Raw genomic sequence first — 27,635 nt, 5'->3', positions numbered from 1 at the left:
ATGATAGGGTATATTTAATATGAATATATGTTAAAGAATACATTAGGAATACATGTTAACATAAAATGTAGATTAGGAAATAAAATAGTACTAAATCATCAAAGTGCATTATAAATACAAATGTAAACACATGTTGGAGGCTATAGGGAGGAAACTCCCTTAGTCTAATGAAGGGATTATGAAATCCCTAGGGTAGTATATATACTGATTATTGATATGCATATGTAGGGCTTCATTGATTAAGTTCAACCAAGAGGAGTTGGATCTGGCCGGTCCACTCCGAGGACTTAGGTGATGGGATGCATCACCCAAGGCAAGGAATGACACATGGTCTTCCTTGGAGGGCTTGGGTGTAAGAGGTTACATCCAAGACAGGAATCGAAATAACCTTTGATTTCCTGGAGGGCTTGGATGTAAGAAATTACATTCAAGACAGGAGTCAAATTCACCTTCGACTTCCTGGAGGGCTTGGAACCAAGATGGGTTCCAAGAAGGCGAGTTTCACGGCCGCCTAAGGACATACTTTGTATGGCATTCGTATCCTTTTTTTGATTAAAATTATGATTATGTTAATTAAGTATTTTAAAATTCAGTGGCAATTTAGATTACATATATATATTTATATGTTTGTTGTATTCTAACAATCTATTTTTGCAAGATAGTTATCCCTAACTAGTAGGGACATTACAGTGGTATCAGAGCATAATCCTGCCAACCTGTGGGAAGGGTTCTTAGTTTATGATCATGTATCAGAGAAAGAAAGGAGCAAAGGCAATGGTCGATCAATTGGCCAAACAACTTCAGACTTTCATGGAACAAACCAATGAGAAATTCAAAAGAATGAGCCAATTAATCCTCCAAAGTACAAACAGCAACAATAGAGATATGCAAAACCATAGGAGGAGGTACACTCTAATCACGCTGATAACGAACGATCTCCTCAGAGTTCTCGACAAACAATTCCTGAATTTCTACCTAGAGAGGAACGTGTAAGGGAAGAAGAGGAACCAGCCACACTTGGGGTGGAAGAAATCGCCCAAATTTATGCTAGATTGGAGCAAGAAGTTCAGAGGGTACTGTCCTTCAGGGACTTCTGTGAATCCAAAACTAGTGAAGGTAGAAGGAGAAAACCTATGGGTAATGACCTTAAAGCTAAAGTCAACAAAATGTCCCTACCATGCTTTGATAGGACAGGGAAGGATGTCGCCCAAGCTTGGGTACAAAAACTAGACACCTATCTTTCATATAGCCCCATGACTGAAGGAGATACTATTAAATTTGCCATACTACATTTAACCAAAACTGCCCATAATTGGTGGCATAACGGTCTCATTACCCTAGGACACAAAAATGTCTCCACCTACAATGAGTTCACCCAAAGGCTCATTAGCCGATTCGACCAGAAGGACTCTGAATGGTACTTCCAAGAGTTAACACACCTTAAACAAGTAAAAACCATTGAAGACTATATAGACCAATTCCAAAACTTATCAGTAATGGTTCCTGACCTATCCCAGAAGAGGCTCACCTACATGTTATTAGAAGGCCTAAAAGACTCTATTAAGAATTTTGTGAAACCCCTGGAACCACAGAACTTAGGAGAAGCCATCAAGAAAACTAGAATGGTTGAATTTAGTGCTCCCAAGAATACCTTGACCAAAACACCATATAGGAATGAAGGACACCAGAATGACCGCAGAGAAAAACCCTGCCGCTTGTGCAAAAAACCTTGGAGTTACAATCACCAATGTAAGGAGAGAGACAACTTGGTGGAGAAGGGGTTATATTTCAAATGCAAGGCCCCATGGGGGAGAGGCCATGAATGTAAAAGAGGATAGCTAAATAACACAGAAGAAATACAAGGTGAGGAAATACCATACAAAAGAGCCAGATTTGAAAACAACGAACCAAGTACCTTGGCAGTCATCACTCAAGGGAGTGAAAATAGGTGCTTCAAGCTCAAAGGAACTATCAAAGGATAGAAAGTAATTGCGTTAGTGGACACAGGAGCATCACATGACTTCATTAGCAAACACTTGGCAGCAAAGAGAAGGTTAAAAACTCAAGAATTTGAAGGATTTGAAGTGATTATGGGCAACGGAGTCATAGACAAATGCACTAAAGTTATCCCTCAATTGGAAGTCACCCTAGGGGAACATACAATTATGAAGAACTTCTTCGTGGTGAACCTAGAGAATGACATCATTTTGGGAATGCCATGGATAAATTCATTGGGACAATTCACCATGGATAGTCCAAATCGAGAGATATGTTTCCAACATGATGGGAGGGAGATAACATTAAAAGGAATTCCCGACGGTTCTCCAAAAATAGTATCTTGCAATAAAATGGAGAAAATTCTTCGACATGATCAAGGAGAGTGGATCACTCAATGTATGATCCTGGATAAATCTCAATCCGAAGGTCAAAACATTCAGAGTGATATACAACCCATCCTTAGAAGACACAAAAGGGTCTTCGAAGACATCCCTCCAGGCTTACCACCAAAAAGGGGATTTGAGCATTCCTTTGAATTAAAAGAAGGAGCAAAACTAGTAATTACCACTCCTTACCGCCACCCACACAAATTCAAAGAAGAGATTGAAAAAAACCATAAAAGAATTATTAGAAATGGGACACATCCAACCAAGCAGCAGCCCTTTTGCTTCTTCAGTAGTATTGGTCAAGAAAAAAGACGGGACGATGAGGATGTGCATAGATTACCGAGCCTTGAATAAAAAGACTATAAAGAACAGATACCCTATCCCAAGAATTGATGAACTAATGGATGAACTTCACAGGGCAAAATATTTCTCTAAAATCGATCTAAGGTCAGGGTACCATCAGATCAGAATGAGGAAGGAAGACATCCCCAAGACCGCATTCAGATGTCACTATGGACATTTTGAATTTTTGGTTCTACCATTTGGCCTCACTAATGCACCAGCCACCTTTCAGTCATGCATGAATCATACATTCAGGCAACAGTTGAGGAAATTTCTTCTAATCTTCTTCGATGATATACTCATTTACAGCAAGACATGGGAAGAACATCTCCTGCACATCGAAGAGGTATTAAATATTCTTGAAACTGAATCCTTATATGCTAAAGCCTCCAAGTGTGAATTTGGGATGAAAGAAGTCATATACCTAGGACACAAAATTAGTGAAGTAGGAGTAAGTGTGGATGAGGAAAAAATCAAAGCCATCAAAGAAAGGCCCATCCCTAGAACCTTAACACAATTAAGAGGGTTTGTGGGACTATGCAGCTACTATAGACATTTTGTAAAAGGTTTCTCCAAAATAGCAGCACCCCTCACCGACCTAACGAAGAAAGGAGCCTTCAAATGGAATGACCAAGCCCAACAAGCCTTCGAACAACTTAAGATAACCATGAGCTCATGTCCCGTATTGGCCATTCCCGACTTTTCTATACCTTTTGAACTACAATGTGATGCATTCGGGGAGGGAATTGGGGTAGTCCTCATGCAAAAGAAACACCCCTATCTTTTGAGAGTCATAAACTCACTGAAGCAGAGAGACACTACTCTATCTATGATAAAGAGATGCTAGCCATAATGCACGCCTTAGCCAAATTTTGCCAATACCTCGTCTGTGGGAAATTAAGTGTGAAAACCGATCATAACAGTCTACGCTTCTTCTTGAGCCAAAGAGACCTCAATGATAGGCAACAAAAATGGGTGAGCAAAATACAAGCCTATGACTTTGATATAGAATATGTGAAAGGGGTGAATAACAAGGTAGTAGATGCATTGTCCCACAGAGCCCACCTCAATGCCCTTACTAGCATCTCAAGGGTTGGAAGGAAGAAATCCTTAATGAATACAACCAAGATCCACAAATAAAGGGAATCTTAGAGGGAAACCTTTCCAATGAAGACTTTCAAGTTAAAGGAGACCTCATATTGTATAAGGGAAGGATATACTTGACCCCTCAAACCGAGTTCAAAAACAAGCTCCTAAAAGAATTCCATGATAACCCCTTAGCAGGACACCAAGGATATTATAAAACTTATAAACACATCAGAGAAAAATATGCATGGAAAGACCAGAAGAGAGACATCCAAAAATATGTACAAGAGTGCCTAACATGTCAACGTAATAAAACAGAACTCACTCATCCAGCCGGATTACTTCAACCATTACCTATTCCCAAACAGAAGTGGGAGAGCATCTCGATGGACTTCATAACAGGATTGCCAAGGACACAAGGTAAAGATAGCATCTTTGTGGTAGTAGATAGACTCACAAAATATGCCCATTTCTTTGCGGTCTCCACCGAATACAAAGCCCACCAAATAGCTGATTTATTCTTCAAGGAGATTTTCAAACTCCATGGACTCCCCCTGAATATTGTCAATGACAGAGATAGCAAGTTTATTAGTCAATTCTGGCAAGAACTCTTCAGAATGGCAGGAACGATTTTGACCCCTAGTACCAGTTACCACCCTCAAACTGACGGGCAAACTAAAATAGTGAACAAATGGATAGAGGGATACCTAAGGAATTATGTTACAGGGAAACATACCACCTGGATCAAGTGGTTACACCTAGGAGAACATTGCTACAATACGATGCACCACATGTCAATCGGAATGAGCCCTTTCCAAGCCTTGTATGGCTATGAGGTCACAAGTTTTGGTGAACTAATAAACCAAGAAAGCAAAGTACCAAAAGCACAAGATTTTGTTCAACAAAGTAGGGATATCATGAAGACCTTGAAAGGGAATTTACAGCAAGCCCAAAATCAACAAAAGATCTATGCAGACAAGAAGCATTCAGAAAGGACTTTTGAGGCTGGAGACTTCGTGCTTTTAAGGCTACAACCATATAAGCAATCCTCCCTCAAGAAGAATGGGGCTAAAAAATTGAAACCACGGTTCTACGGACCCTATAAGGTAATTCAAAGGGTTGGGGAAGTAGCTTATGAAATAGAACTTCCCAAAGACAGTAAAATACATAATGTGTTCCACGTCTCCCAACTCAAAAAGGTTCTCGGGCAACACTTGGCTCCTTGCAAGGAACTACCACCCCTAGATGACGAGGGGAAACTCACCTTGTTCCCTGAGATCATTCTAGATACGCGGCAGAAAGAGCTCAGGAATAGAACCGTTACCAAACACCTGATTAAATGCAAGAATCTCCAAAATAAGGATGCTACTTGGGAAAAGGAGGAAGACCTAAAGATGCTTGAGGACAAGCAAAATTGAGACGGAGGGGCTGTGATAAACCCGCATTAGCACCTGATATAAAGTTATGTAAATAATATTAACGATATGGATCGAGTAAATAAGATTATTGTAAATACATGACTAATATGATAAAATAAGTATTATATTAAATAGAGGAAATATATTTAAAATAAGTATTATATTAAATAGAGGAAATGCATTTAATATAAGTATTATATTTAATAGAGGAAGTACATTTAATATAAGTATTATATTAAATAGAGGAAATACATTTATATAATAAGGAAAGAATTATTTAAAATATCATATATTTAATATAATGAAAGAAGTGTTATATTATTATTTTAATATATAACAAATGAAAAAGTATTACATTTAATATTAAAAAGGCAAAACTTAGTATCATTATATATTTAAAATTAAAGCCCTCCCGATTCCCTCGCACCAAGAGATGCGATGGTAATCGCAACATGGGCTGTGATTACCACCGCACCCCTTGGTGCGGAAGGGGATTGTGGAGGGTCACAGCCCTTCACAAGGCTATAAAGGGAAGCAACCACTGCAAGGGAAGGGGGGGAGATAACATGGGAGAATAGTCAGGAGCAGACTTTGTGACCAGCAAGTAAGAGGTAAGGTATAATATATTATAAATTAATATATTAGTGTGAATTAATATATGGTAATAGTAACTAATGTATATTTCATTGAGTATTAATTAAGTATGATAATTAATAGATGTTAATGTTAATTAATATATGTTTCATTGCGCATTAATTAAGGATGATAATTAATATGTTAATATTAATTAAAGTACATTTCATTGAGCAGTAGTAAGAATATATTAAGGCTAAAACATGTGGGCATTAAGGAGTACAATTAATTAGTATACTAATCTGCTCATAGGGAATGATTAAGGAATATAGATGTTATCAAGGAAGGTGTAATGCATATGTCAACAATGATAGGGTATATTTAATATGAATATATGTTAAAGAATACATTAGGAATACATGTTAACATAAAAATGTAGATTAGGAAATAAAATAGTACTAAATCATCAAAGTGCATTATAAATACAAATGTAAACACATGTTGGAGGCTATAGGGAGGAAACTCCCTTAGTCTAAGGAAGGGATTATGAAATCCCTAGGGCAGTATATATACTAATTATTGATATGCATATGTAGGGCTTGGTTGATTAAGTCCAACCAAGAGGAGTTGGATCTGGTCAGTCCACTCTAAGGACTTGGGTGATGGGATGCATCACCCAAGGCAAGGAATGACACATGGTCTTCCTTGGAGGGCTTGGGTGTAAGAGGTTACATCCAAGACAAGAATCAAAATAACCATCAATTTCCTGGAGGGCTTGGATGCAAGAAATTACATTCAAGACAGGAGTCAAATTCACCTTCGACTTCCTGGAGGGCTTGGAACCAAGATGGGTTCCAAGAAGGCGAGCTTCACGGCCGCCTAAGGACATACTTTGTATGGCATTCATATCCTTTTTTTGATTAAAATTATGATTATGTTAATTAAGTATTTTAAAATTCGGTGGCAATTTAGTTTACATATATATATTTATATGTCTGTTGTATTCTAACAATCTGTTTTTGCAGGATAGTTATCCCTAAGTAGTAGGGACATTACAACACACGCATTTAAATATTACATTGGGTATTTGTGGAGGTGGAAATAACCAAAATAAGGGGTTTGACTAAGGCAAAACCCTATATAGCCACAAACACACTATTTTTTCATATTACAAGTGCAGGTACAGGTTTCCATTACATCTGCAAGTTTTCAGAAGGTCTCAGTCAGTAGGCACAAATCTAGATCCAAAACCAAGACCTAGGCCTCTGGGAATGGAGTGTCCAGCGCCCTGGTCCTCCGTAGTTGGTTGCCGATTTTGGTAGTTTAGCCTTTGAGGGTTTCAAGTTGCAAATTTCCAGTTTCTAGCTCTGCTCCAGTCCGATTCAATCAGGCTCAAATTTCAGCATCAAGTGCACATATGAATTCCTTTGCCCAGTTTGTACTTTGTGTTTCATTTTTTGTTTCTATATATGTCTGTTAGTGCAATTTATGTTAGTCATTCCTATATATTTCATTAGGTTAGCTTGTTATCACTTTATATTTGACTCATTTCCCTTTCATATCAACAAAGGAATAGAAACCCTAAAGGTATTCCTTGACTCTCTTTCACGAGAGGAAGTCAAAGTGAATCACTTCCTTAGGCTTTTTCAAATTCCAATGTATGAATGAGAGTGGGATTAGGCTCTAGTTTATGTGATTCCATTTTCATCCATCGCAAAAAGTTTTACCGCTAAAATAAAATCTCAACTCACTAATCAAAAAATATCATCTAAACACCAACAATTAGAAAGCAAGGATGGTCTAACTTGTATCAAAGTATTTATGCTACCTGTATACACATAAAATTGGATATGAGCATTTAAATAAATATTTTATATTTATTTAATAATTATTCTTCTATTAAATAGTTAATTTGAAAAAAATAATTTATTTACTTCATTTCATGTCCTTCTATTAATTAATTTAATTGAAACATTTTATTAATTAATTCGTTATATCCTTTTCTTCTAATCAATTAATTAAATATCTAAATATTTAATAATTCCTCTATCTACTATCCTATAGTCTCATTAATTAAATAAATTCTTGATTATTTAATCATTTTTCCAACTCACCTTTCCATCTCCACTTCATCTTCCCTTTGCCCACTCATCCATCATGTGGCTAAATTAATTCAACAAAATTAAATTAAATTAAATCATTTATTAGCCACTTATCTCCAACTTCTAAAATAAATAAAATATTGTGTACGTACACATATATCCTAACCTTCTTCTATATTCTTTCCAACATCCCTATATCTTAGGAGGACTTGAGTCCACTTGTCCTCTCATTCCTACATCTTCTCTAACTATCCTATATCCTCTCAAGTCTTCAACTCAGTCAAGGTGAGATGAGTGGCACTTGCTCATAGCCATCCAATTTGGAAGATTCGATCATGACCGTTGATCTCTGCCACCTAAACTCATGCACTCAAAAATCTATAAAAATAAGTCTCCTAAGCCATTTTGAAACTAATAGCTAATCATATAGTCATTCTAGGAGTTTTTATCTTGCATCGGTGAGTTTAAGTTTGAAGATATTAGCAATTTTAGAATTTCTTAATATCATGTTAGCTTAAATCATTTGCATATTCATCTCATAATATCAGTTAACTATCAGTCCATTCTTCATATGCCATCTTGGAAGCTACCAGTGCTTGTCTGAGAGAAAATCATCTACAACCAAGAACACTGGAGTTAGGACACAATGAGACATAAATCATGAAGGTATAATCTCTTTTATTTACCTTTATTTCATGTCGTTTCATTGGTTGAGGCTAAATATTTCTTGTAGCTTTGTTTTATATTATATGATGGATTAACAAGTTTCAGGTCAATTCTCTGGAGTTCAACTCTAGCCTCAATATTTTTGGCATCCATCATGGGGCTCAGACCTCGTACAACTTCTAATATCCTGTCTTTTTCTTGCTTAACACATTTGTAACTTGTTTCACACTTGTGTGGAAAAGGACAATGCTTTTGGCAGTTAGAGTCGCGCTTTTGTGCTATAGGTTAGCATTTTGTGTTGTAGGTTAGTGCTTATATTCAATAGGTTAATGCTTTTGGTAGTTAGGTTAGGGCTTTTGGTCAAGGATTCACGCATTTAGTCACTCAGAGAAACACTTATATTCAGCAGGCTAACGCTTTTGGCAGTTAGGTTAACGCTTTTGATCAAGGATTCATGCATTTTGTCACTCAGGACAACACTTTTGTGTTTTATATTCATACTTGTATGCTACAGGTTAGCACTTTTGAGTTAAAAGATAGTGCATTCACTAGATTAGCGCTTCTGTTTGTTTCAGAGGCAAAAAATTTAAAACTTTCAATATGCTAACAAAGTTTTTTGCAAGTCCGAATGTTCAAGAACTGAGAATTTGAAAAACTACTGACATATCTTTGTGTAGGGTTATTTAGAAGTAAAATTCATGAATTTCCTCACATAGTCAATTAGGAGTTTATTTTGGAGAGTAAAATATCATATCTTGTTCATCTAGTCTAACTAGGAGGATAATCAACAACATGCAACTTGCATTTGAGTGTCTTCTTTAAAGTAGTTGCACATAAATTTTAGAAGGCTTAAAATAAACCTTTGTCTTTCATGCTTGTTGAAGTAGTAGGCGAGTATGCTCTCACCCTCATACGGTGATCAGAAAACCAGACCTATTTCCTTCATATGTAACCTTTAAAGGGCTTGGCTTCCCGAGTTGCCTTGAGGGGGCCAGTGAGAGGGGAACGACCCAAGTGGAAATGGGATAATGTGTTGATTAGTTCATACCGACACTATGTTTCACCATAAACCCTATGGAGCGTAACCTTTATAGGCTGGGAACCTTCTATATTTACAGAGTTTAAAGTGTCGCATGTATGACCACATGACCAAAAGCCCTTACTAAAAATCTTTTGTAAAGTTGTCAAAATCCTTCTAATTGTTGGCACAAGAGGTCGAACCTCTGAAGTATCTCACACACATATGGTTCTTAGTAGAGATATGAAGTTTTCCATGGGGAGTTTTCATGGAAACTGGTGCTTGGCTTCCCAGGAGAAGTGAGTGTCGAGGGTGGAGCCAGTGGGGTCAAGCACCTAAATATTCACTTTGAATACCGTAGCCTCGGGGAAAACCCCATGTGAGATTCAACAATTATTGTCTTGGCTTGTCATAGGATTTGTGCTTTCTTGTGCACTTTGATTTCCAAAACATTGTGTCTTTTGTGTCTACAAAAACGTTCTAAAAAATGATCAAAAACTTGAAAAATCATCAGTCCAAATTGAGCAAAAAACTATCATAGGTCTTCAAACTAGTCAAATAATCAGGTTACTAATCAAACAAGCTATTTCCAAAGGTTTTCATAAGCACAAAACATTCAACAAGTTAGTGATTCAACCATCTCAAGTATAAAAATCAACATCATTATCAGTTTCTCATCGGGATATATCAAATCCTTTATCACGAAACTTGATCATATCAACCTTTGTTCATTATTTTGGATATATCGTTCCTATTTGAACCTAGGTTATATCAAAATAAAGATTGCACTCACATTGGAATCAAACAAACTTGTAAACCATCATATCTTGTTAAAACATAGGACATTCCTACACCATTTTCGTCGCTATTTACGTGGTTACGGAATAGAATTTGACGCAGAACTTTTGCAGGCACGTGCCTTTCAACAAGATGCTTTATCACAATGCACTAATAACAGTGGTAAAATCAACAAAGCTTATCTTCCTAAACCAATAATCACTTGTTGAGTTGCATTTAGAAGGTCTTAACTTGGGAAGTTTTCAAATCAATCACATGCCAGTTTGGACTAGAGCTCAACACAAGCAGTTCAGAAGACAACAAAAACAAATGGAAGAAGAAAATTCAATGTTTCAAACTTTTGGATGCACAGATGTTGATGAAGAGGCAATCAATAACACCATTAGAGACCTTGAATGAGATGATAAATTTGACAAACTAATGAAAAAGTTATTGGAGAAACAAAAGGAAAAATACCTTCGAATGTTGGCAAAATCAGGAGCTAAATTGCCACAAGACTTTAACATAGAAAGTTTGAAACAAGATGCAGAGATGAGTAACAATCAAAGCACTGATGATCCTAATAATGAGGATGTAAACCAAGTAAATCATGAGGAAACAAGAGGAGATAAAACAAGAAAAGACCATGATGATACAAGAAGAAAGCATGGTGACAGAAGAACTTATGAGGATACAAGGAGAACCCGTATTGACAATCCTTTGTTAACTCTCGCTCAACAAATCCAAACCCGACAACAACAAATACATGATATGTAGAATGGAACGAGTTCCAAGAAATATTCATTGGAGGACATCTGCACATATCCTTTTAACAAAAGTTTAAATATTATACAATTCCCACAACATTGTGAAATCCCTAAATATGATAAATATGATGGGAAATCTGATCCTCAAGATCATATTAGAGAATTTTGTACCATGAGTATGGAATTTGCACACGATGAAACTTACCTGAGGTGTTTATTCCCTAGAAGCTTAAGTGGAAAATCAATCAAATGGTTCTCAAGACTACCATCTGGAATTAAATCTTTTGAAGAACTTGTGAATAGATTTATCTCACAATACTCCTACAATGTAAGAAATGAGATAACAATGCTAGATCTATGTAATGTCAAGCAAAAGAATGGTGAACCTTTCGTGTTCTTTTTACAACAATAGAAATGAATGTTCAATAGATATTCAAGAGATGTACCCAATCAAGAGAAAATAGACATATTCATCGACAACCTTATCAGTGAAATGAGTTTTTGTCTTAAAATTCAATGTCCTCCTTTTGCTAAAATGATTGAAAATGGTCTAAAGATAGAAGATGCAATGGTAATGAAAGGGGAGTTTAAATTTTATAACAATTCCTATAATAACACCAATCACAACAACAACAATGACAATAACAATAACAATAACAATAACAATAACAATAACAATGACAAACCTAAATTCTGGTCAGAGAATAGGAATGTTACCAATGGAGGAAATGATGACATAAATTCCGTCAAACAACAACCAATCTTCATGTTATCATGTCAACCACCAAACAATAACAATCAAGAGAACAGTAAATCCAATTCTTTCTTCTCCAATCCTTGTAGGAAATTCACAAACATTGGGGAACCCTTGGAATCAGCTTTGAAAACTCTTTTGGCAAATAAATTGATTACTTTACTAGAAGCAAGAAATTATGAATTTCAAGTCAAACGTAATTGGTGGAATTGCAATCATTTTGCAATATCATCGAAACAAAGGACACCAAACCAATGATTGTCAAAGATTGAAGCACCTTATTCAAGATTTAATTGATAATGGAACTATCATAGTGGATGGTCATAAGACAAATGAATCGCATCTAGCATTCAAAAATCCATTTCCAAACTATTAAAAAGGTGAACAATCCAAACCAAAAGATGATAAAGACAAAGTTAAGGTAAACTCAACCTAGACATATGATGATGTGGTAAATCTCCTCATCGTTAAAGATAATGTGCCTTCATAACCAATCAAAATCATTACAAGAAGCAAAGCGAAAGTTAAATTTATGGGTATAACAAACAAATCAACATCCACTTCAAGACAATACAACTTAGTGGAACAGTTGCAAAATATACCTGCTCAAATATCAATTTTCACCTATGCATAAGGAATCTAACGAAAAAAAATGTTTCAAAAGACCTGGATGTGGATCAATTCCAAAACATGGTGGGACACCTCTTAGCCCCTCATTGCTTATCCTTTTTTGAAAATGATGACGCATCCTTGCAACACCCTCACAATTCTCCCTTACATGTTGAATTCACCATTCATAAAACCCGTGTCAAACACGTACTCATAGATGGTGGAGCTGGCTTAAACATTTGTGAACTAAGTTTAACAAAAGGCTTTGGGATATTCAAAAAATATAGTGGATCCAAAGAAGAAAATAACTATCAAGGCACATGATGAGGAAGAACGTTCTTCTAAAGGGACTATAGTGTTACCAATCAAAATAGGACCTATGGAAAGAGATACATTGTGCCAGGTTCTAGAATTGAATTCATCTTATAATATTCTTTTGGGAAGACCATGTATTCATGACATGCAAGTGGTTCCTTCTACATACCACCAGTTTGTTAAGTTTCCTCGTAATAGACAAGAAGTCACTATAGTCGCAGACTGTAGTCCATATTGCAATAATCTAAAACCAACACAAGATGCAAGAGTTCCAAATAACAGAGAATCAATCTATCCCACCAAAGAAATTCAAGAAAAATTATGGGAAACCTTTGAGAAAAAGCTTAAATTAAATGATGAAGAAATGGGAAAGTATTATTTGCATAACTTGCCACTTTCACCTAAATCATATGGAAAGCCTACAAATGTTCAAACACGGATCCTAGAGAAATTAGTTGAAATGTTTGATGGAGCATTTGTTAGAGCTGAAACACTTGTAGAAGAAACTGAAGACAAAGACATTCTTAGTTGGTTGTACAAAGATGAAAATGAAACTATAGCGACAACTACAAAAGTTAATATTCCCACAGGACAATATGACAATGGTTATAAGATCATGCAAAAGATGGGATATGAAGGAAAAGAACCAATCGGTAAGCGACAAGAAGGTATTTAGAACCCATTTGTCCTCAGACACAATCTAAAGAAGATAAATTAGGACTTGGGTATCCCAAATAAAAGCAAAAACCACATAATTATCAACATCCAAGGTGGAGAAAGAAAGAAGTTCATAAAGAACAATCGTGGCAAGAAAGGCTACATCAAACAGCAGAGACAATAGCTAACAAACAGAAACAAGAAGAATATGAGAAATAACAGGAAGAACTTACAATCAAAAGAGAAGAAGAATATTGCAAACAATTTCAAGGAATACAAACAAGTGTGGAGCCTGAACAAGATATTCCAGAAATAGTGAAAGAACATATGGTCAAAATCAGAGAACTCTTCTCACTATATAACATTCCTGATAGATATAGTGGTGCGATTCTAGACAATGATTCAGAAACATATTCAAACGAATATGAATGGGGTCCAGATCTATCATCTAATGTATCAAGTGAAGAAAAGGATGAAGAACAAGCAGCTATTACAAATGAAGACTCATCTTTCATAAAACAAAGAATAGAGTTGGAAACAATACAAGAAGAGATCAAATTTCAGAGGAAAGAGGCATATGCAAAACAACAAAGGAAAGAGGATGAAAAAGAACAAGAAGTGACACCACAAGAAACACAAACAATTATTGACCAATCATCAGAAGATCAACAAAATATCAGACCATTAAGGTATGGAAGAACAATAGAAGAATTAATAGATAGTCAGGCGGGATTGACTATTAGTCCAAAAGAAGCTGAGTTCGAGAGAAGAAAGAAGATAGCAAAAGAATCCTCTATGTCATGTGCACAAGTATGCCAACTTCAAGATACAAATGAATTTATTGAAATTGATCAAGAGGGAACCTGTAGTATCAAAGATGTATGTGTTGATATAATCCATTCGTTTGAGGGACAAACGTCAGGTGATGAGTCACTTGATAGTGAATCACAAAATACGAATCGTGATTGTGTTAGAGTTGATTGGAGAGCACTTGGGAGATACCATCCTCAAGAGAGTTTTATCTATATATCACCTACTCTATGCCAAACTATGACTATTATATCATGAACCTTGAAACTCTCAACAATGATGATGACTATGACTTACCCCTGCTTCATCTAGAACTAATTGATTGGGATGACCTAGAAAACCCTGAATTGGATGTCTTTCCCAATGATCATGATTTAGCCCCATATCTTAATGTTGTAGAACCAATAACACCTAAGATATCTTCCACTGTGAAATCAAGTAACGCTTCTTGCAATTAGGAGAGTGCCAAACTTTCCAGTCGCAAAATTGAAATAAAACAAGGAAAAAGACCTAGTACTAAAAACCATTTCATGGTAGCACTAGATCAATCAAGAGGAAAAATAAAGGATGTATCTAACGGTGAAAACCTCCCCGAGGTGCCAAAAGATGGAAATTTTGACACCCTCCCTGCATATTTTCATGAGAGGTCTGCTATTTTAATAGAGCCAACATAAGCAATAAATATCGGTACATCAAAGGACCCCAAAGTCCTTCATCCTGTTTCATCATTATCAGATGAAGAGAGCAAAAACTACATGGAATTCTTCAAACAAAGACAGATAAATTTTGCTTGGTCCTATGCAAACATGCCAGGACTTGATCCATCTCTTATCATGCATCATCTATGTGAGATTTTTCCAAGATCAAGGGCTCAATGAAAAATACAATAGAGAGACAAAATAATGATAGGAATTAACTGTATTCTATCAAGAGAAAATACTGATCAACTGGATCATCAAAAGTTACATTCAATGAAAATGAGCCTGCTTATATAGGAAAGGCTATATGGATATGTGAGTACACAAACATGACATGTGGCTCAATAAGAAACAAGGGTAGGTAGGAAATAGGTGTGGGTAGGTAGGAGAAACAATATAATATTCCACATGAGCTAGATCACCCACTGAATGTGGAGTGTAACAACAAGATAAGTCCACAAAAGGTGGAAATTCTCCTACACACACTATCCAAATGTGGCACAAACACCCAAGTGTCTCATACCCAAACTACTATGAAATGCATTTCCTAAGTAAACTTAAGGTGTAATAATATCCATGATGAATAATTATTTACACCAACACCCCCCCCTTAAGTGCAACTTAGGGGAATGCACTTAAGTCTACAATGCAACTAAGCAATTCAAGATGGGTCTCAGCTACGAGGCCATGTTAGGTACCCATGTACAAATGCAAATGCATGCAAACCAATGCAATGAAATCTCTCATAAAGAGGAGAAAGAGAGAAAAAACCTCCCCCAAAAGAGAGATGAAAACTAGATACAAAGAACTCTCATAGAAGTATGTGAAGGACAAAACCCCATGCAAGGAAAAAGTCCCCCCATATGAGAGAAGAAGAAGATAGACTAGGAAGCCCCCCCTCAATGTGGAATTTGTACCAATGATAGAAGCTCGATGATGTATGAAGAAACTGCTCCACGAACGTCGAAAAACATTCCTCCCCTTAGGAAGAAACAAAACCAAAGGTGTATCCAAGAAGTCTCCCCAATCATGAAGGGAAGATGTAGAAAAAATACTCATGATGAAAGGAATTTCTGAAAATTGCTCAAGTGTCCCCATGTCAATGTTGAAAGTTACCCCCTTCAAAGGTGGTAAACTGCGCCACACTGCTGAAAAAGGCACTCCAAGATCTAGAGGAGAAGAATGTAGAACAATATCCAAAGACTCATATGTCTCCTCAAAAGATAAAGAGACCTCCTCCAACTGCTGGACAAAAGTATCCACAATCATGTCAACCTCTAAAGATTGATCATGTAGAGAATGCACAAAAGGGTCAGAGTGATCCCTCACAACAATCGAAGAAGGATCATCTTCATCAAAGAGAAGATGAATGTCATCAATGATGTCTCCCAAATCTGCAATGTAGGACTCCACAAACAAACCTGCAATGTCTGTTAAGTAGGCATTCCAATCAACTGAAGCTTTAAGACATGAAATATCCTGCTGCACTGAATCACAAGAAGGCATAATTGTCGCACTAGCTGCATCATCAGATGCAATAGGTGGTGTGATATCAAGAGAAGGAGATGAAATACAAGGCTCAAGAATGGGATCACATGTGAGAATCCCCAAGTTCAAGTGCCCAAAGTTCTCCTCAAAATCTGAATCATCAACATAGGAAGAATCAACCTCATCAATAGGACCAAAATGTGAAAAAGAGTACAACCGAGATGCATGATCAACCACCCCAGTCGCAATGATAGATCCACTCTCCAAGTCTCTAATGATAACTGAATCAGGTGTGAACTCCACAGTTTTCGTAGTTGCCCATGTGTGATTTGATAGATGGAAAGAAGATTGTTTGTCAAGTGGGGTACACACAACACATCATTGAAGGAGTTATCCCCAATGGCAATAGATACTTTCCCAATCACATCCATGTATGTATGATTGCCCATCAAAATCTGTGACATGTGACAAGGCTCAAATGTAGAAAACATAGACTGTGAAGATGCCATTTGATGAGAAGCCCCTGAATCTAGAAGCCATCTCCCCGAATCACGACTTGTAGTAGCACAAAGAGCTTGTCCCTTTCCTTTATCTGTCCCAAAAGAGTGATCCTTTCCTTTATCCTTATCCTTGGAAGAAGTCGATGTAGATATTCTAGAAGGTAGGTTGATTTTGTTCTTCTCAAGAAGATTCTTCAACTCATCAATATCCTTCTTATAACAATGATGTTCATAATGTCTTGACTTCTTGCAATATCCGCAAAAAAGATTGTCCTTATATGATTTCCTCTTAGGTGAGAATGGTGAATCACCTTGTTGTGGAGAGGAAGATTGTGCTCCATCTTGTTTCGGTTTTGACTTAGGTTTCTTTTGATTCTTGCCTTTTCCTTGATTGCTTTGATTCCCTTTTTTAGCCACCAAAGCTTGTGACTTTGACGATTTGAGAATCCCCATCGTGGTCAACTTAGATTGCTCAAGTATCAACATCTTCGTGAATGAATCAAATGAGGTAGAAGTGTATGAGGAACCTTGAGCTAACCTATGGGTGTGAAAGCTAGATATAAAGGTTGCATACTCTGAAGGAAACTTGTCCAACAAGTTGTAAACCAATTGAGCATCCCTTTTGTCAATTCCACAATCCTTTAGCTTTGCTCTTAGCTCATTTGCTTTTGTGACATAACCTTGGATTGTATCAAAATCTTTGGGATCCAAATTTGTGAGTTCACTATCAAGCTTGTAGCCCTTAATCTCATCAACTTGACCATACAATTTCTTAAAAATATCCCAAGCATCTTTAATTGTAGTACACTTATCAATGTGAAAAAAGAGGTCATCTGATACATACTTTCTAAGAGTTCCAAGTGCCATAGCATTCTCAGTAAGCTATTAAATTTGAGCATTAGGATCAGCCTTAGGATCAAGTGGTGTTGTAATAGTTCCATTTACATAATGAATGAGTCCTTTTTCCATTAGTTTACTCCATGCCTTAATCTTCCATGAAGCATAATTATGAGGAGTTAAAAGTGGAAATTTAGGAGAACCCATAGCACCAAAATGAAAAAACACAAGATAGAGAGAGAGAGACACAATCACACAAGACACCCCCCCCAAAAAAAAATTTAAAAAAAAAATAAAAAATGGTGATTTGGCACTTTATACTTAGTGCCTATACAATGGGCCACTTGCAAAACAAGGCAAAGTGGACTTCTATTTCAATTAACAACTTATCAAAATGAGATATAAGAGACTTCAACAAATACTGCTAGTGATCTAAATTAAGATCCAAGCGAAATGCAAGTACCAAATATGCCAAGAATGGCCAAATACTGAAAGTACAATTTCTACTTAAAATCACTGCAAACAAATGGTAGATTATGAAAGTAGATGAAAAATTGTGCAATTTGAAAAAAAGGGCACCTGAAAAGGAGGTCGTATGACCCCAAACAAAGCCTCTGAAGTTGCAAAATTGGGGATTAGATAGGTACAGTCATGAAGATCTGCAATTTTTGAAAAATTCATCCATCAAAATCAGAATATTCTTCCACCACTATGAAGAGAACGAAATTCTATCCCATTTCAAAAAAAAATTGCACAAAAAAAGGAGCAAAAATGAGCAAGATATGGCCTTCCAAAGTTGAACTTCAAAACTGAAAAGCTCAATGAGAGGGGGTTAAAAATTTTCAAAATATTGTTGACGTCAGCAAATGACGAGCTTAAATTTGACGCCCATCTGCCCGTCAAAAAAATTTCACCTCCTTGCCCATTTGGCGTCCGTACAGTACGAACATGACACGTGGCACTGCTGACTTGGCAGGCCGACTGGGCATACGGATGCTGACATGTCAGATGATGTGTGTGCTGACGTGTCCTAGTGATTTGGCAGCCAACTGGGTTGTTGACATGGCACTAGGTAGGGGTGATGTGGCGGTGGGGCCCAGCAGATCCGCGTGGCAGGGAGGCTGTGGGTCCGTGTCTGCGTGGTTGTGGAGGAGTCAGAGGTCTGGGTTGCCGGTAGGAGGTCAGCCGGCAGGGTGGTTCACCGGTAGCGGACGGTGGGGGTCGGGAGCGTGGAGCCGGCGGGGGACTACACGGGTGACGGTGGCAGGGACAACGCGGCGGGGAAGGTAGTCAACACAGCAACGGCCGGAGGATGGTCATGGGAGCAACCTGCAGAAAAATAAATACGGAGTACGGGGATCATGACCCCCCCAAAAAAAAAAAATTTATTATTTTTTTTTTCAATTTTTTTTTCAAAAAAATCTCCTTTCACCTTTTTTGCAATTTTTTTTTTTTTTTTTAAATCCGAAAATTAATTTTCTACATAAATCAATTTTTTTTTTTGCAGAATTTTTTTTTCTTTTTCAAAATCCGTACAAATATAGTAAAATTGGCGAAATTTTTTTCTCACCAAATATAGTCGACTTTATCATCCAAATTTATGGAAATGGCCTCCCAGACTCAACCGTGGTGTCCAAAATCACTGTACGACGCCCCCAAAAAATGAAGATCCCCAAATCCAAAAATTGAAGCCTCCAAAATGTCTCCAAAAGACTAATCAATGAAGCCCTATAGGCTCTGATAGCATGTGAGATTTTGCCAAGATCAAGGGCTCGATGAAAAATACAATAGAGAGACAAAATAATGATAGGAATTAATTGTATTCTATCAAGAGAAAATACTGATCAACTGGATCATCAAAAGTTACATTCAATGAAAACGAGCCTGCTTATATAGGAAAGCTATATGGATATGTGAGTACACAAACATGACATGTGGCTCGATAAGAAACAAGGGTAGGTAGGAAATAGGTGTGGGTAGGTAGGAGAAACAATATAATATTCCACATGAGGTGGATCAGCCACTGAATGTGGAGTGTAACAACAAGATAAGTCCACAAAAGGTGGAAATTCTCCTACAATCACTATCCCAATGTGGCACAAACACCCAAGTGTCTCATACCCAAACTACTATGAAATGCATTTCCTAAGTAAACTTGAGTAAGGTGTAATAATATCCATGATGAATAGTTATTTACACCAACAATCTCAATTTAGATCCAAAAGCAAAACCAGTTAAACAAAAGCTAAGGAAGATGCATCGATACATTGTTGGGATCCAAGAACACTAAGAGGGGGGGGGTGAATCAGTGTTATGCTGGTAGGATAAGATTTTATGCTTTTATACCAAACATGTATAAACCAATAAACAAATAAACATATAACTTGAAGCAAATGAACCATCCACATGAATGAATACCATAACCCACAAAATTTATATGTGGAAAACCTCAAAGAGGAAAAACCATGGTGGGATTTGTGACCCACAATATCAGTTCACTGGACATATGAAAGATATTACATATAATGGGGGCCTACACATGCAGAAAGGCACACTACCTAGAGCACACTGCTCATCACTAAAGAGTCTCACTGACTACAAGCTTTTGTTGAGATAAAACAATGAAAGTGAACTCACAAAATGCATCTGCTATGCCAAATAGAGTTCCGGTCATAGCTCTGCTCTGTACTAGTTCATAAACCCTGAACACTACTACCGATATCACCTTCCCTCTAAGAATGTCTTAAAATATTTATAGATCATTGCTTGATACAATATTCGCATTCCACAATCCACAAGTTCTATCCTCGCATCATCTATATATATTCATATTGACCTAACACACTAACCTATATACCCATTAAAAATAATATGCCTTATGTCAGCTTACAATACATTACAAAAGATATACAGTGTCGGCTTTATAAAATAATTATGAAATGATTTCCTAAATAAATCTTCCTTGATGTCGGCTTCCCTAAAGAGTTGGATTCCACTGCCAGTGCCGGTGTAACCCTAGATACTCCAATATCGGTGTCTACTGGTAAATGCCTCCTAATGCTGGTAAATGACTCCCATCAAATCTTGTTGCCATCAATGACAACAAAATGAATCCAATGAGTGTTAATTGCCAACAATCTCCCCCTTTGGCATTGATGGCAACACTCATGTGAAAATGGATTCCTTGTCAATTTAATTGAGATATGCTCCCTCTGAGCAATACACTCCTTCTGATATTCTGATATCCTTCCCATGTGTTCCTGTCTGTTATTTTTCTAATATTTTTCACATATATACACTCCTCCTTTGGCATCAATGCCAAAGACCGGTGAAAGAATTGAAAGAATTTAGAACAAAAGAATGAATAAGTACTGTTTATTTTACCGAAGCTTGACTAACTTCAAAATTTACGGGTAAGCCTTATCCAATAGTTGTAGGTATGTATCCTAGCCGGTTTTGAAGGTTTTATAAATGGGTACCAATCCACTTAGTAAGAGTGCCAGTGTTTCCTTCTCTTTGACTTCTGTCGGTGTGGGTTTAGCAATCATGTCCATACACTCTCTTTTATGTACACCCAGTGAATCCAATCTGGGACTCACCAATCCTCTAAGACTTCTTGCTCTCTGAATGATTTTATCTCTTTCCTTCTCAAAAGAAAAAATTTGGTTCTCCAAGGACAAGATTTGTCCATCAACAGATGTTGTTAGTGAGGTTAATCCATCAAAAGAATTTGCAATGTTAGCTACCTTATCATGTAATTCCTTTAGTCTGCTACCTACATTTGTTGTAAGAATTTCTATGTTACAATAGATCCTATAGATATTTGTACATTGTTTCAAACAATTCTCTATAAGAATGAGTTTAGCTTCAATTTTCTTTTTCTCTGTTTCAATGATCTGGTCAAAAACTGCTCTTTTAGCTGCAATAAATCTTTCTAATGCCTGTCGGTCAAATATCTGCTGCAGTGATTGAAAATTGTTAGATATATGCTCTGTTGGTGTTTTGAGCTTGCTGGAAGGGCTTGCTTCATCTTCAATCTTACAATCAGGGATTAATTTATGCAACACTGTAACTGATTGATCAATTATTCCCTTAGCAGTTGTTCCCTCCTTTAATAATTTTTGATTAGCCATCATCAGTAACTTAGTTGGACTCATCTCAGTGATTGATTTCTTCTTAACTTGAGAAGTGTCAATTGCCAAAACCTTTGTCGGGGAATCAATATTAACTATTGGTATAGTCTTAGTTCCCTTTTCCTTATCCTCTTTAGCATCGATGGCTTAGCCACTTGGTGCAGTGTCAATTACTACTGGTGGAGTATTATCCACAATATGCACAGTATCATGTACATTGCCTTGCTCAAAAATGGTTTTTGTCGGTATGGACTATACACTCTCCTTTACTGCCAGTTGAGTCTGTATATCTATAGTTACTGTCGGTTTAGTCAAAATTGGAGTTGAACTACCCAAAATACCTTTCCCTTTTGATTTATCTAGAATGGTGGAAGTTCTTGCCTTAACAAACTCTTCCTGAGATGTACGAAATTCTGGATTCTTCTGGAAGAATTTTGCCCAACCCTCACTGGTCTCATTAATCACCTCATTAACTCTGCCCATCATTAGGCTTATATGTCGAGGTTTGCTACTAAAAACTGTCCTATTCGCAACATCAATACATCTCTTCATTTCATCATTACTAATAGCACCACATAAAGTCAAAAGTTCTACCTTTTTGATCTCCCTATCCCTCTTGACTGCGTCAAGTCTTCTAGCATCTAGTTTATTGTACAGTGATAGAGGTATTTCCTTCAAAATTTGTACCAAGGCTTTCTTATAGATATCTATATGTAACAATATTGCCTCTTCTATCTCATTCTGCTCATTTTCTTCTAAACTCTCATAATACATCGATACATTTTTCAAAATTCCATCTTTTGTAATTTCATCAATTAACTTAGCACAGGCCATTTTGGCCTTACCGGACTCGGTATCATCACTCTTTTTCTTTTTGTTGGGGGTTGTTGAAGTAGATGTAACTGGTTTTCTCTTTTGTATAGGCTTCCTTGCCGGAGGTGGGGGTGTAGTAGGTTTTGTTACCTTTATGACAAGTCTCCTCCTTGGATCCACCTTCTTTTGCTCTACCGGTGGCTTATCTTCTTTCTTCCTCTGTCCTCATGGTCAGAATCATAAGTGATGGTAGAAATGTAAGCTTCAGACTTCTTCACTTCGGGAGCACTAACCACTGCCGGTTTAGATCTAGAACCCATTTCAGTATCTATTATGTGCAAGACATTCTGCACAAAAGTAGACATCTTTTCTATTTTCTTCCCCCATCTCTTCCTACTGAAGCCATTTTTTACTTCAAAGGCCTTCTCTTCTGTCGTTCCAAAATGCTCTGTTTTGTCATCCAATGGGGCATCTAACAACATTTTTGTATAGAGGTCCAGAATGTTGTCATCCACCTCATAACCAAGCTCATTAACCCAGATGGTCCTTGATTCAACTGCCTCCATAAGGGTTTCATCGGTCTTCACCATGAAACAAATATCAGTGGAGTATTTCTCCACAATGTTCTTTGATAACCACTCCCTTTGCCTCATGTTTTCCTAAAAATTTTTAAAGTAACCCCAAAGTTTCTCATCTCTACCGGTACCAAGACTGGTGATTGCTTCCTTGATTTGCATACCTACTGGTATGTCATGAGCCCAACGCTTCTTTCTAAGACTAGGTAGCTAATTCATAAAGTAAAGCATCAGACATACAATGAGATTTCCATATCTAAATTTCCTTTCTTAAATCCCTTGATCTTTCCAAGATTTAACATCAACACACTCCTTAAGCATTCACATAAATCATATTTTGCATCATTCCTCAGCATCCAATATGCAACATGAATGCATGAACTAGCAATAGAATTCAATCAGATAGATTGAGTTACCTTATAGCCTATTATCATGCTTGCAAATTTCACATTAGTGTCGGTGATTGTGCTGATCCTCATTGATCTGTGATCATGAGTTTCACCGGTGAGTTTCTTGACCTCTAAGTTGGAAATTTTCTTGTCAGGTTTTTGTCCGACCTTGGGTAAGCCAGTGATTGCTTGAATAGCCTCCTTGGTGATCATGTAAGGTCGATCCAACCAGATAAACTTGTTGTGAACCCTTCTTGGAATGTACCTGATGATCTCCTCCTTGAATTCCGGTATGTATAGAATATTGATAAACCCTAGATCCTCAATTGCTTTGTATGTTGGCTTGATGGTTCCAGAGATGCCCAGTATCACGGATTGATACATGCTTTTGATCTCTTATGTTCCTAGATCCTCCAAGGTGTAGTGAATGTATGCCCTTACGTCTTCAGCATACATCACATCGTCAGGAACCCTAGAAAATGCTCCCGCAGAGTCTTCTTTCTTAGCAATCAGGGGAAGCTCCTTGAATATGGGCCTCAGCCTATCCTTAATTTCGACAATGGTTGGATTCCCAATGAAAGTAGGAGCTGAAGATCTAGATGCCATTTCAAAGAATATATGAAAGTGAACGCCGGTGGAAGATTGTGTGCTTCTTAGATAATTGATCGAAATCCTTTCACAATGCTTTTGCATGCTCTTAATTCGCCTTTTCTTCGCTCAAAATGCTTAAATGCTCGGTGAGTGAAAATGAATCCACTTACTCTTTTTATCAGTGAATAAAACCCTAAACTTTCACTGTCATAAATGCTTCGCAAACAACCCTACCGGATGTCAATTTCACAGTCTTGTGCCAGGTGAACCTTCATCAATGATGAACACAAATCTCTAGATCTCCTTAGATCTCCTCTAGGGTAATATGCAAGATTTTGCAATGAGTTTGCAAACCCCTAAGGCTTATGCCTCAGTTACCAGTGGAATTTCCTACTGGTGGAGGAATGCCCTATTCTACCAGTGGAGTTACTGGTGTAGATCCATATCCACTTGGTCCTTCAGATTTTCTAACCCATCTCTTGGTGTGATCTTGTTATATTTCATCTACCTTCTTCTTTCCTTTCTCATTATCTTTATCATTGCTAACCGGTTGAGTCTTGCTTCTACAGTACTTAGCAATATGACCTATTTTGTTGCATACATAACATGTAACATTGTTCTTCTAAATTACTTTGACATATCTGGTATCATACCTTGACCTACAATGATAAGCAAAATATCCAAACTTTCCACATGCATGACATTTAACATTCATTCTGCAATCTTCTATCTTATAACCGTACTTCTTGAAATTTGTGCATTGACCGAGAACATAATTGTAGTTTTGATTTGCTCTATTTCCACATTGTTTAGCCATATGCCCAAATTTATTGCAAACAAAACATCTACCATTGAATTTATAAGCATTAGATTGCCTTACCAGTTTCCTCTGTTTTGATGAGTTCTGCACACCGGTTGTCTGATTTGCAGTACCGGAGCCTTCATCTTATACAAATCAAAGTCCTCTAGAATCATCACTATGCCTTTGTCCTTTCAACAAGTCATCCAATTGTACAACATTGATCCTAAACTTTTCTTTGTACTCACTTGCAGTAACCAGATCATCTCTCAGAGATATTACTTGTCCTTCAAGTTCTTGTTCATTATTTCGAGATTGCACCAAATTAGTTTTCAACATATCATTCTCATGAGTCAGTCTATCACATTCCTCAGATTTGTTCTTCAGAGATGCAACAATATTTTCTTCTTTCTTCTTTCTGTCCTCAATATCCTTAGACATCCTCATAGTCAGGTCTTGCATTTCATTTTGCATGAGCATTGTTTGTTTGACTCAGTTTCTGACATTGTTCCTTGAGAGCATTATCATCATCTTGTTTTGCAAAAGTTATTTTCTTATAGCTTGAGCTAATGATAACCTTTCTTGCAGGACAAGAATGAATTCATTTGCAGAATTTAGTTCATCTTACAGTTTCAAGTTCTTCATCCTTTCAACACCATAATCCTCAAGAGCCATCTCAAGTTGCTTCTCCATAGCCATGCTTAAAGATTCCAGTTTCAAGATCTTTCTCAAGCTGTTAAACTTCATCTGAGGTACCAGGCTCTGATACCAATTGTTGGGATCTAAGAACACTGAGAGGGGGGGGGGGGGTGAATCAGTGTTCTGCCGGTAAGATAAGATTTTATGCTTTTATACCAAACACATATAAACTGGTAAACAAATAAACATACAACTTGAAGCAAATGAACCATCCACATGAATGAATACCATAACACACAAAATTTATACGTGGAAAACCTCAAAGAGGAGAAACCACGGTGGGATTTGTGACCCACAATATCAGTTCATTGGCCATATGAAAGATATTACATATAATGGGGGCCTGCACATGCAGGAAGGCACACTGCCTATAGCACACTGCTCATCACTAAAGAGTCTCATTGATTACAAGCTTCTGCTGAGGTAAAACAATGAAAGTAAACTCACAAAATGCATGTGCTATGCCAAATAGAGTTCTGGTTATAGCTTTTCTATGTACCGGTTCATAAACTCTGAACACTACTACCGGTATCAACTTCCCTCCAAGAATGTCTTAAAACGTTTACAGATCATTGTCTAATACAACATTCGCATATAAAATAATCTTCACATTCCACAATCCACAAGTTCTATCCTTGCATCATCTATATATATTCATATTGACCTAACCCACTGACCTATATATCCATTACAAACAATATGTGTTATGTCAGCTTCTAATACATTACAAAAGATATACAATGTCGGCTTTATACAATAATTACGAAAGGATTTTTTGAATAAATCTTCCTTGATGTCGGCTTCCCTAAAGTGTTGGATGTCGGTGTCGGTGTAACCTTGGATACTCCAATCTTGGCGTATGTCGGTAAATGCCTCCTAATGCCGGTAAATGACTCCCATCAAATCTTGTTGCCATCAATGACAACAAAATGAATCCAATGAGTGTCAATTTCCAACACACGTTGCTCTCCTTGTAAAAGAAGAGCTAAAGAAACTATTGGATGTGGGTTTCATAAGACCTGTTGCCTATCCATAATGGGTTTCAAGCATTGTGCTAGTGTCAAAGCTAGATAAAAGCATAAGAGTGCACCAATTTCATAGATTTGAACAAGGCATGTCCTAAATATTATTTCCATTGCCCAACATTGATATAATTGTAGGCTTATCAACATGACATGAGATGTTTTCATTAATGGATGAATTATTGGGGTACAATCAAATAAAAATCACCCCTGAAGATCAAGAAAAGATAATATTCACCTATGAATGGGGTACTTGCTGCTGGAATGTTATGCCATTTGGGCTTAAGAATGCAAGAGCAACTTATCAGAGAGCCATGACAACAATTTCCCATGATATGATGCATACATTTATGGAAGATTATGTAGATGACATACTTGCAAAATCTCATACAAGGAAAGAACATTTGAACATCTTGAGAAATATCTTTGACAGGTTTGAACAATATCAATTAAGATTGAATTCAAAGAAATTGGCATTTGGAGTAACCTTTGGAAAACTTCTTGGGTAAATTATATCAGCTCGTAGAATTGAAGTAGATCCTGAAAAGGTCAAAGCTATCATGGAAATAGAGTCACCCAAGAACATAAGTCAATTGTGTTCTCTATAAGGGAGATTACAATCAATCAAAAGATTTGTCTCTCAACTAGCAAATAGATATCATCCATTCAATCATCTTTTACACAAGAATGTTCCATTCAAATGGGATCAGAAGTGTGAAGAATATTTTATGCAAATCAAATAATATTTGATGAATCCTTCAATACTTGTATCACCAACCAAATGGAAACCATTGTTGCTTTACATCTCAGCAA

Source organism: Cryptomeria japonica, chromosome 5 (genome assembly GCF_030272615.1).
Source record: "Cryptomeria japonica chromosome 5, Sugi_1.0, whole genome shotgun sequence".
NCBI classification, from domain to species: Eukaryota; Viridiplantae; Streptophyta; class Pinopsida; order Cupressales; family Cupressaceae; genus Cryptomeria; species Cryptomeria japonica.
The sequence above is the reverse complement of the archived record's forward strand: the minus strand, read 5'-3'. Positions refer to the sequence as shown.